This window comes from Glandiceps talaboti, chromosome 13, assembly GCF_964340395.1.
Source record: "Glandiceps talaboti chromosome 13, keGlaTala1.1, whole genome shotgun sequence".
In the NCBI taxonomy this organism is placed as follows: domain Eukaryota; kingdom Metazoa; phylum Hemichordata; class Enteropneusta; family Spengelidae; genus Glandiceps; species Glandiceps talaboti.
This window is the reverse complement of record NC_135561.1, coordinates 9,846,431-9,857,128: the sequence shown is the minus strand read 5'-3', so window position 1 is coordinate 9,857,128 and position 10,698 is coordinate 9,846,431. Positions and strand designations below refer to the sequence as shown.

The window sequence follows — 10,698 nt, the reverse complement described above, 5'->3', positions numbered from 1 at the left end:
CATAAACTGACGAACAAAGCCTTCCAGGTTTGAATATGCTTTTATTGATATATCAACCAACATATTAAAAAGTGAAACAATGCCATCACCAATATAACGCCTAAAGTATGAAGATTCAATTTTGAGAAGAGGACGACGACGACGACGACGACGACAACGACGACAACGACGACAACGACGACTACTAGAATTTCAAGTAACCACCAAAATGTAAAAGCAATGATATGGCGGAGATTTTACTTGAATCGTGTCGTTTAACGGTGTCTTGTATACGTTGCCAGTATTAAAGATGTCATTGATTGGTTTGATCAGTTGTCGCATCTGTTAAAAATGAAAATGAAGTTCAGTCAAATTCTTGATTTCCATTACTAACATAATATCGTCGGCAAATTCAAAATGCATTAAGGGAAAGTTGTAGAATTATTTAATGCAAGAAGTATTTAATATCACTATCATTTCATCAAAGATTATTTGATTTTAAATTTTAAATTAAGCAAATGCAATATGATATGATATTATCATAGTGAGATAAAACAATCACTAGTAACGTGTCGCTGACAACTGCATGTCATACATGATATCTTGACGTCACACATCGACATACAACCAAACAGAGTGACTATAGAGTTTCAATTAGGGGGCATGGTGTTACTACCAAACCAGAGTGACTATAGAGTTTATAGGGGCCACGATTTTCTACATCTCGCACAACATATTTTGTCATGAATTACATAAAGCAAAATAAAGAAAGCGAGCATCCATATAAAATAATACCTTTTATCTTAATGTGAACACAAAACAAGGAACATAACCCTTTACTTGTTTTCACAGTACTAGTGAGGTAAAACGTAACCTTTCATGTACGTGTGTTCTATCAGTAGCTGCATTTCATTAGTGTAATTGTAACCAAACAAACGTGCAAGATGTAAAAATCCTGGTGTCGCATATAGCTAATTGAAATGGGTTGATAGTAACATTGTTGAAAGTAAAACTTAATGTTAAAGCTCACCTCTTTCCTGGAGTGGAAGTGAATGGACCATGGGTTATAAGTGTTTGAGTAGATCCATCCAGAGAGTCCCTTCGTTGTGGACCGCTGGTACAACCCTGTAGATAGTAAATCATGCAATATGATTATAAACATTTCAACACAAACTGTTAAGTTGTTCAAATCTACGTTGCAGTTGCTAGGAAAGTACATGTATATAGCAATGAATAATACATAACTAATAATTATTATTTGACTGTGACATATAACTTCCATGATTCTGGTTTTAAGTAAGAGGCCATGGATGTGGTTTTTTGTAGATCAATATTTAAGTTGTCATACCATTGCAGGGACGAATAGATATTCATAATACACTAACATACAAATATGAAGTGCTGGCAAATACGTTTCTGAAGTAACGCCAACAGTACACTGGCTACATACCTGATCACATGGTGTTCCAACATCACTTATCCTGCACAGCACAACAGAGCAATGGAGGTACAGATCAATATCTTGGTCAACTGTTATGTCGTTCCCATTAGCAAGATCGTAGACGTTGATACCATAATGTTTCGCCAATTCATTGGCGGGTGAAACGTCGTATTCAAACACATAGTCAGGTACAAGGCAACTGAAAGATAATCGGAGAATTAAAAGAATACATGACGATTGCCGTAACTGAAAGTGTGTGACACAACCTGTACATCCATGTTGAATACTTAATTAGCACTTTACCATGTATAGTATCAAGGAAAGTCAAACTATAACGTGGTAATGTAGTCATTACCAACCTTTCACTCAAGAATTAAACCAGTCACTACATACTACCTACCGATAAAATCCACATAATCAACAGCCTTAGATACAAAGTTTTTTTCTTTATAAGTAGTGTTCACAATGTACAATAAAGAATTGGTTACTTCATAAAAAAAAGTCCAGTTTGCAGCCAATACAGGTAACGTTTAGTGTGTGTCAACGAATGAGTACATAACATGTATGTCATATCGATCTATGTAATTATTGAAGATGCAAACTTAAATTCAAAGGGGGACCATACCCAACATATTAGTGTGGATGGATAATTATAAGGACATATGTGTAAGTTGTTCCATGAAGCAAAACAGTTTATGTTATGTTATATATTAATATAACGAATATGACCATTAATTTTCACAAATTGACTTGAAATATAACGATTTGCTTTTGTGGCAAACAAATAAAAGTTGAATTCGAATATTTTGGAGATGGGGTCCTGCCATTCATTCTCTGTCATCTCTATTTTGTATGCGATCAATAATATTTATATTCCAATGATACATTAGCCTAATCCCGGACAGCAAAGTAGGTTTATACGGCGTATACTTACCCATCAGTGATATAGTCATACTTAGGTAAAGGACTCCCAGGATCGCTACTCATTGAGATGAAGCAGTTTTGTACAAACATTTCCAAAAGGTCGTCGTCGTTGTCAACAGTAATACCAAAGTATATTAAGGTTTCATCACAGATTTCAACAGGGAAGTCAGTAGCTGGGTCAAGGGTAGCAGTAAAGGTCTCATCGGTGTAAATAGTTGAAGATGTAGTGAACGTACCGAATCCCATGTAGTGACTAAGGATATCACTGTTAGAGGATAAATACGACAGATATTACTATAATAGCCAATATTGAAATATGTAACACGTGACACATTAGTGCAATTTAGTAATCTAAAGTCACCAAAAAACCCTACCAGCACACGTATGACAAGTAAGTATTAAAACAGAAAAAAAGTTAAGACGCCTAATTGAAAAAGAACAGTATGTTAATAATATATTAATATAACCTTGTTTGCATTTCCATAAAATGTATTGGAAATTGACTTTCCACCTGCACACATAAAAAGAGGTGAATAAAAATGAAAACTAAAGATAGGAAAGAAGACAACAATTGAATAAAACGTAGCAAAGAAAATGCAAGTGAAAAGTGTAAGCAAAATATAAAATTGATGTAACACGTCAATCGAGTCAAAATACATATGACGTCGACGACGCTTATAAGATACAAATACTGAGACAAAACATGTAACTAAAGTGAATGGTAAACGATATTAGGACTGGTTTAAAGTGGGAATAGTACTCAGTTTTGATGAGCTTAGATCGTGTAATTAGCAGAAAGAAACCTAGTCAATCTGCATTCTAAATAATTATCTGCTACTGCTGCTACTACTACTACTACTACTACTGCTACTACTACTACTACTACTACTACTACTACTACTGCTACTACTACTACTACTACTATTACTACTACTACTACTACTACTACTACTACTACTACTACTACTACTACTACTACTGCTACTGCTACTACTACTATTAAAACATAATGGCTTCAACTACACTTGTCGTGGATTGGTAATGGCATGAATGAGTTCAGTGTCACTAACCAGGGATTGGTGATAATTTGAATGGATTTTATTTCACTTACCAGGGATTGGTAATGATGTGACTGGATTTAATATCACTTACCAATGATTATAGATGATGTGAATGGCTTCAACCATGTCACTTACCAAGGATTAGTGATGATGGGAAAGGGTTCATTGTCACTTCCCAAGGATTGCTAATGATATGAATGGAGTCAATGTTACTTACCAGGGATTGGTGATGATGTGAATCTATACAATGTCACTTCCCAAGGATTGCTAATGATATGAATAGAGTCAATGTCACCTACCAGGGATTGGTGATGATGTGAATGGCTTCAAGATCATACTGCAGTGGATAAATACAAGTCATTTCAATAACTTCTGTTCCTCTCTCAGAGTAAACCATGTTCGTGTAGCTGATTTCGTTGCTATCTGTTAACACCTATTTAAGAGAGTAGAGACCAATATCTCAATAATATCCTACATGGCAACAAAAATTGTTCAAAAATTGTTCTTTAGTCCCAATGCTTAGGAACCACAGGATAGAGTGTATACAACAACAGTTTTCGATAGTTTGATGAAGAATTTCATATTCCTGGATAAAAGTAGTACGCACCCAATGACAAAAAACAAACCAATTCAACATCCCAACCAACCTACCTACCTACCTTTCAAACCATTAACTTAAATTATTAGGATCTTTGAATTAAAGTGCAAGTTCATCAAATTAATTAATGCAATTTAAAGGATTGATACGATGTATGACTAACCATAATAAATAGTAAGAAATTTATATAAACACCTGTTTGTTCATAAACTATATGAATAGTAATAACTATTCGTGTTTGGCGAAATTTCTAGATCAATGGAACATATTTTGATAAAGTATGTACAGGGACACGGATCGCTGGATGACATAGACAACTGCTAAATTTGTATAAATATACACGGCACTAGCTTTTGGTGGAAGTGTTCATAATCTTAATTCAACAGAATGTATTTCAAAATTGAACCAGTGTATTCTGTCAATAAATCGATTGCTACCAGCTCGTGTTCAACAAGATGGTGAACGTGTAATATAAACTGTATGATAAAGCAAACATTCAAGACCACTCAAGACAGTAATATATTGGAAAATCCATTCGTAGGAGCTTGGATCAGTGCTGTATAGTTGAAGTAAATATTTTAAGGTGACATCTACATTACATGTTCACTTTTGAAAGTGAACAACCGTTTCGCTTTACAGTTCAGACTATTATACGATGTGTGGAATGCATTGTTATATTTCCCGATTCGTTATTCTGACGCTATATTAGGATGATTAAAATCATAATATATATAAAACTTTAAAATCTTACCAACGATGTTGTGTCACAATTGTAAAACATTGTCGAAAACACAAGCATGTCACCTGACATACTACCAATGCAATTTTCATCTTCTAAATGAAAGTCAGCTGGATTTACATCTGTGAGATCTAACGCATCCATCAACGAATTCGTTGTGATACTTAAAGACATTTGATTGGTATCACATTGGATATCAATGGGTTCCTCTGGTTGTGGAGTGGTAACAGCTTTAAGTAAAAATAAAACCATTGGTCAATATGTGGCGTGTGGCGTTTAGTATCTAAACATTCAACACAGTCTCAACAGCAACAGCTGAAAAAGATTAACAATTTTTCTCATCTCTTTTTATAATGTTAGTGTATTTATGATGTAGAAAGAGTACCAACATACTTAATAACACAAAGTCATGTACTCACTAACTAAAATATTAGTATATTCCAGTATAACATTACTTAAAAGCACAAGCATGGCAAAATGTATGTATGTATGTATGTATGTATGTATGTATGTATGTATGTATGCATGTATGTGTGTGTGTGTGTAAAAAATAAACTCTTATTGTACAAACAAGAAGCGATTAGTGAATAAACCAGATAACTTAGACAGTCAACAACTTGACTTTTTTAAAATTGATCTTTATTTGTTGATGAAATACAATTAAAACATGGTGTGCGGTGTACGTTCGATGAAGTCGGATTATATTTATGTGTTGGAATGATCAGTGACGTTGCTGCCTCGTATTCTGTACAGATCTAGAATGTGCCATGTACATGCTGATTATTATATCGCATGTTTTGGGTTATGTATGCGTGTACACAGTTCGTAATAAATAAATGTTTCATAAAGTTTTGTTTAGGAATATGACGAAATATAATCCCCGCCTGGATACAAACTAGTATTAACTATCAACTGCAAGTAAACAGAAGTAATCCAACTAATTAATTCATAGTGGCGTCTCAAAATATGATACAAACGCCTGCATATGGATGTGACGCAGTAATTGCTTGTATTTAGCCGGTGTGTTTACAAGCTATTTTCGGGTTACTGAAGATGATAAGGTTTGTTGTTGTTTTTTTAACACGAAAATTTACATATTTACGAATACGCCGATTTAGCATACTAAATTCGTTCTAGAACCCCTTGAAATGAATAATTTCAAATAAAAAACCAGGATCAAAAAGTAGCCCCGAGATATTAAACTTTAAATAAAATCACTCTAATTGCTCTAAATAATTGAAAATGAGGACATCAATATTTTGTGAAGAAAAACTGAAGCTGTTACTCGCCTACAATAATTAGAGAATTAATATGGAAAAATTGTTAATAAAATGGTACTTTTTGAAACAGCATGTTCCTATCAGTCAGGAACAGTGTTTTTAAGGCATAGAAGGAGAAAGTAACTACAGTAAAAATGTTTCCTTTTATTCATTTAAAAAAAAAAGTATGAAAAATTTGTCCTTGCTTCTTCAGAATTAAAATATAATATTTTTGCCAGTAGAAAACTTAATTTTAATGAAATCACCACAAGAAGTGCATTTTTTTTGTAAAAATTCTTTTTTGCAACTTGTCGACAATTTTTTCCAGATCTTCTTGTGGTCAGCAAACGTCGACAATTTGTCGAAATCTGCTTGTGGTCAGCAAATTCGACAATTGTCGAGAACTAACTTACAGCCAGTTTTCAACAATATTGTCAATCTAATGCCCATTTGATATAACCTATGTGAACAGTCAATTATCGGCGCCAATGGAAGACAACTGCCCAGCAATACTGTCACCATCGATACCACAGACAGCGAACATGCTAGCATATATGTGTACGTGTATGGATGGGGTGGAGAGTTATACCCACCCACCAAGCAGATCATCGGCCACTTCCGCTATTCGGCAAGCATTTCACCAATTAAGCCAGGCTACTAAATTCAGAGTAAATATGCAGACGTGCATGATACTGGCCTAGCATATGTGTAGCAGTAGATAGTAGTTTTGGGGTTTTTTGAAATTTTTTTCAGCTTATATAGTTTCTTATATGCAGGAGAAGGAATCAATAAACATAGATGCACTCAATATTGTGTAGTGACGTATTCCTTTTAAATATGTATGTGGAGATATGCCTAACCCTAACCTTGACGAACATGCCTCGAGATCCAACTTCCCATAAGAACAAAGACTCATTAATCTCTCTAAACTTTATCATGTGAAACCTCAAAGTTTCAGTATGATCGTAAAACGGTCGTATGACGCTACTAGTATGTGCACATATCTTATAACAGTATGTGATTGATGGATGTGTACCCAATGGCACTTTGCCCGCAATGTGAACCAGAAAAATTACCAGAGATTGAAAAATGTGCAAAAACGATGGCAGAATAGATAAGATAATTATAGTCTAGACTGGGTCATTACATTTTCTTTATTTTATTATTTTATAATAAAATTTAAAAAAATGATTACTGTCCATTCTCTTATTTGTTTCTCTTAGATTGGCTTATTGTGCGTGTGTGTGTGTATTTGAGTGAGAGAGAGGGGTGGGGTGGGGATAGATATGTGAGTGAGTGAGTGAGTGAGTGAGTGAGTGAGACAGAGAAAGGTGGTTGGATGGACACAGGCAGACAGACAGAGAGATATGGTATGCGATGTTATCTCAAGTGCGTGAACACTATTTCAGACATAAATGTGTAGCATAAATCGTGTACTGTTGATGGGGTGGCATCTATCTATAAAGGTGACTTGGTTTAAAGAGTGTCTATAACCCTGATGTCTTTTCTTACTGTTATTGTTTTCTTTTCGATAACGGCCACAGCCAGGTACTGAAGCAAACCAGTGTTGTAAACCTATACAACTTTTTTACCTTGAGGGCGCCTGTCCCTATTCGTGTTGGGAAGGCAAGTTGTATGTTTGACAGAAACAGTAATATAAGTTGATTGTTTATGTACATGTACTTGTAAAGTGTTGTAGCGGACAGGTCTAAATTTAAAAACTGAATACGAGATAGAATCCACTCTAAGGGAGCCTTCAGTAATTATAAGAGGGAGGGCCGTGGGAAATCAGGATAGGGCTGTTGCATAAAATGTTATCCTCCTCCAAATCCGTCGTGCTAAAAAGTGACCCCTCAATTTCCCTTCTCTAAAATATTACCCTCCCCTGTTAAAATGTTTCCAAAAAATGGTTTAGATGCTATCAGACAGGGGTAAAGAACAATAGTCCCAGAATCAATGTTTTAAAGGAATTAATCTAACCGCTGCCACATCCTGAAAATGTAAAAGACAGTGACTATTTCCCCAACCACTACTACCATCACAGTATATTTGTGTGAAGACACCGTTCATCATATGCCATATTAAATAATAAAGTAGAATGTCAGAAAGATTTACAAATGATACCGATTTTTATACTAGATATATGTCTTTTTATATCCGTGAAATTACAAATTTCTCTTTTTTTAATACAAAAATATTCTTTTAGAAGTAAGTTGGTACTTGCAGAGCTCGTTTATTTAGAAACATAGTTGATACTTTTAAGACAAAACTTTCATTCAACGTTCCAACTATTATATAACTACTAAGAATGACCTGCAACTAATTTGTGTGTTTCATGTAAGATAGTTTTAACTTTGCAGTGAAGACTTACAATATTCAACAACGCTTTTAGTGCTATTAATGGACTGTTAGATTGCATATATGAAAGCTGTGAATACACGCTGACACACACACACACACACTGAGACAGACAGACACACAGCCAGACACAAAGACAGGCAGACAGAACAGAAACACACATATCAAATTATAAATAATTTAATTTGTTGAAATGCTGATAAATTTATGGACTTTTTTCATTGTACACAAGAGTGTGTGGCATGTAGCAAGGTGGCGGCATTTGTTTGCTTAAAACTGAAAATGATTTGTGTAATGCTAAACATACCACAGAACCACATAAACTGACGAACAAAGCCTTCCAGGTTTGAATATGCTTTTATTGATATATCAACCAACATATTAAAAAGTGAAACAATGCCATCACCAATATAACGCCTAAAGTATGAAGATTCAATTTTGAGAAGAAGAGGACGACGACGACGACGACGACGACAACGACGACAACGACGACAACGACGACTACTAGAATTTCAAGTAACCACCAAAATGTAAAAGCAATGATATGGCGGAGATTTTACTTGAATCGTGTCGTTTAACGGTGTCTTGTATACGTTGCCAGTATTAAAGATGTCATTGATTGGTTTGATCAGTTGTCGCATCTGTTAAAAATGAAAATGAAGTTCAGTCAAATTCTTGATTTCCATTACTAACATAATATCGTCGGCAAATTCAAAATGCATTAAGGGAAAGTTGTAGAATTATTTAATGCAAGAAGTATTTAATATCACTATCATTTCATCAAAGATTATTTGATTTTAAATTTTAAATTAAGCAAATGCAATATGATATGATATTATCATAGTGAGATAAAACAATCACTAGTAACGTGTCGCTGACAACTGCATGTCATACATGATATCTTGACGTCACACATCGACATACAACCAAACAGAGTGACTATAGAGTTTCAATTAGGGGGCATGGTGTTACTACCAAACCAGAGTGACTATAGAGTTTATAGGGGCCACGATTTTCTACATCTCGCACAACATATTTTGTCATGAATTACATAAAGCAAAATAAAGAAAGCGAGCATCCATATAAAATAATACCTTTTATCTTAATGTGAACACAAAACAAGGAACATAACCCTTTACTTGTTTTCACAGTACTAGTGAGGTAAAACGTAACCTTTCATGTACGTGTGTTCTATCAGTAGCTGCATTTCATTAGTGTAATTGTAACCAAACAAACGTGCAAGATGTAAAAATCCTGGTGTCGCATATAGCTAATTGAAATGGGTTGATAGTAACATTGTTGAAAGTAAAACTTAATGTTAAAGCTCACCTCTTTCCTGGAGTGGAAGTGAATGGACCATGGGTTATAAGTGTTTGAGTAGATCCATCCAGAGAGTCCCTTCGTTGTGGACCGCTGGTACAACCCTGTAGATAGTAAATCATGCAATATGATTATAAACATTTCAACACAAACTGTTAAGTTGTTCAAATCTACGTTGCAGTTGCTAGGAAAGTACATGTATATAGCAATGAATAATACATAACTAATAATTATTATTTGACTGTGACATATAACTTCCATGATTCTGGTTTTAAGTAAGAGGCCATGGATGTGGTTTTTTGTAGATCAATATTTAAGTTGTCATACCATTGCAGGGACGAATAGATATTCATAATACACTAACATACAAATATGAAGTGCTGGCAAATACGTTTCTGAAGTAACGCCAACAGTACACTGGCTACATACCTGATCACATGGTGTTCCAACATCACTTATCCTGCACAGCACAACAGAGCAATGGAGGTACAGATCAATATCTTGGTCAACTGTTATGTCGTTCCCATTAGCAAGATCGTAGACGTTGATACCATAATGTTTCGCCAATTCATTGGCGGGTGAAACGTCGTATTCAAACACATAGTCAGGTACAAGGCAACTGAAAGATAATCGGAGAATTAAAAGAATACATGACGATTGCCGTAACTGAAAGTGTGTGACACAACCTGTACATCCATGTTGAATACTTAATTAGCACTTTACCATGTATAGTATCAAGGAAAGTCAAACTATAACGTGGTAATGTAGTCATTACCAACCTTTCACTCAAGAATTAAACCAGTCACTACATACTACCTACCGATAAAATCCACATAATCAACAGCCTTAGATACAAAGTTTTTTTTCTTTATAAGTAGTGTTCACAATGTACAATAAAGAATTGGTTACTTCATAAAAAAAAGTCCAGTTTGCAGCCAATACAGGTAACGTTTAGTGTGTGTCAACGAATGAGTACATAACATGTATGTCATATCGATCTATGTAATTATTGAAGATGC

The 10,698-nt window shown here is 34.7% G+C and overlaps 2 long non-coding RNA genes across 2 annotated transcripts; both read right to left on the bottom strand.

The window, feature by feature from the left end:
• Positions 1-247: 247 nt before the first annotated feature.
• LOC144444501 (uncharacterized) lies at positions 248-1,502 on the bottom strand. Its single transcript, XR_013481846.1, has 3 exons — positions 1,430-1,502; positions 1,010-1,104; positions 248-321 (listed from the first exon to the last, which is right to left on the bottom strand). It is a non-coding gene; the product is annotated as an uncharacterized LOC144444501 (long non-coding RNA).
• Positions 1,503-8,875: 7,373 nt separating this feature from the next.
• LOC144444499 (uncharacterized) lies at positions 8,876-10,181 on the bottom strand. The gene is made up of 3 exons (XR_013481844.1): positions 10,109-10,181; positions 9,689-9,783; positions 8,876-9,000 (listed from the first exon to the last, which is right to left on the bottom strand). It is a non-coding gene; the product is annotated as an uncharacterized LOC144444499 (long non-coding RNA).
• Between the last annotated feature and the right edge of the window lie 517 nt (positions 10,182-10,698).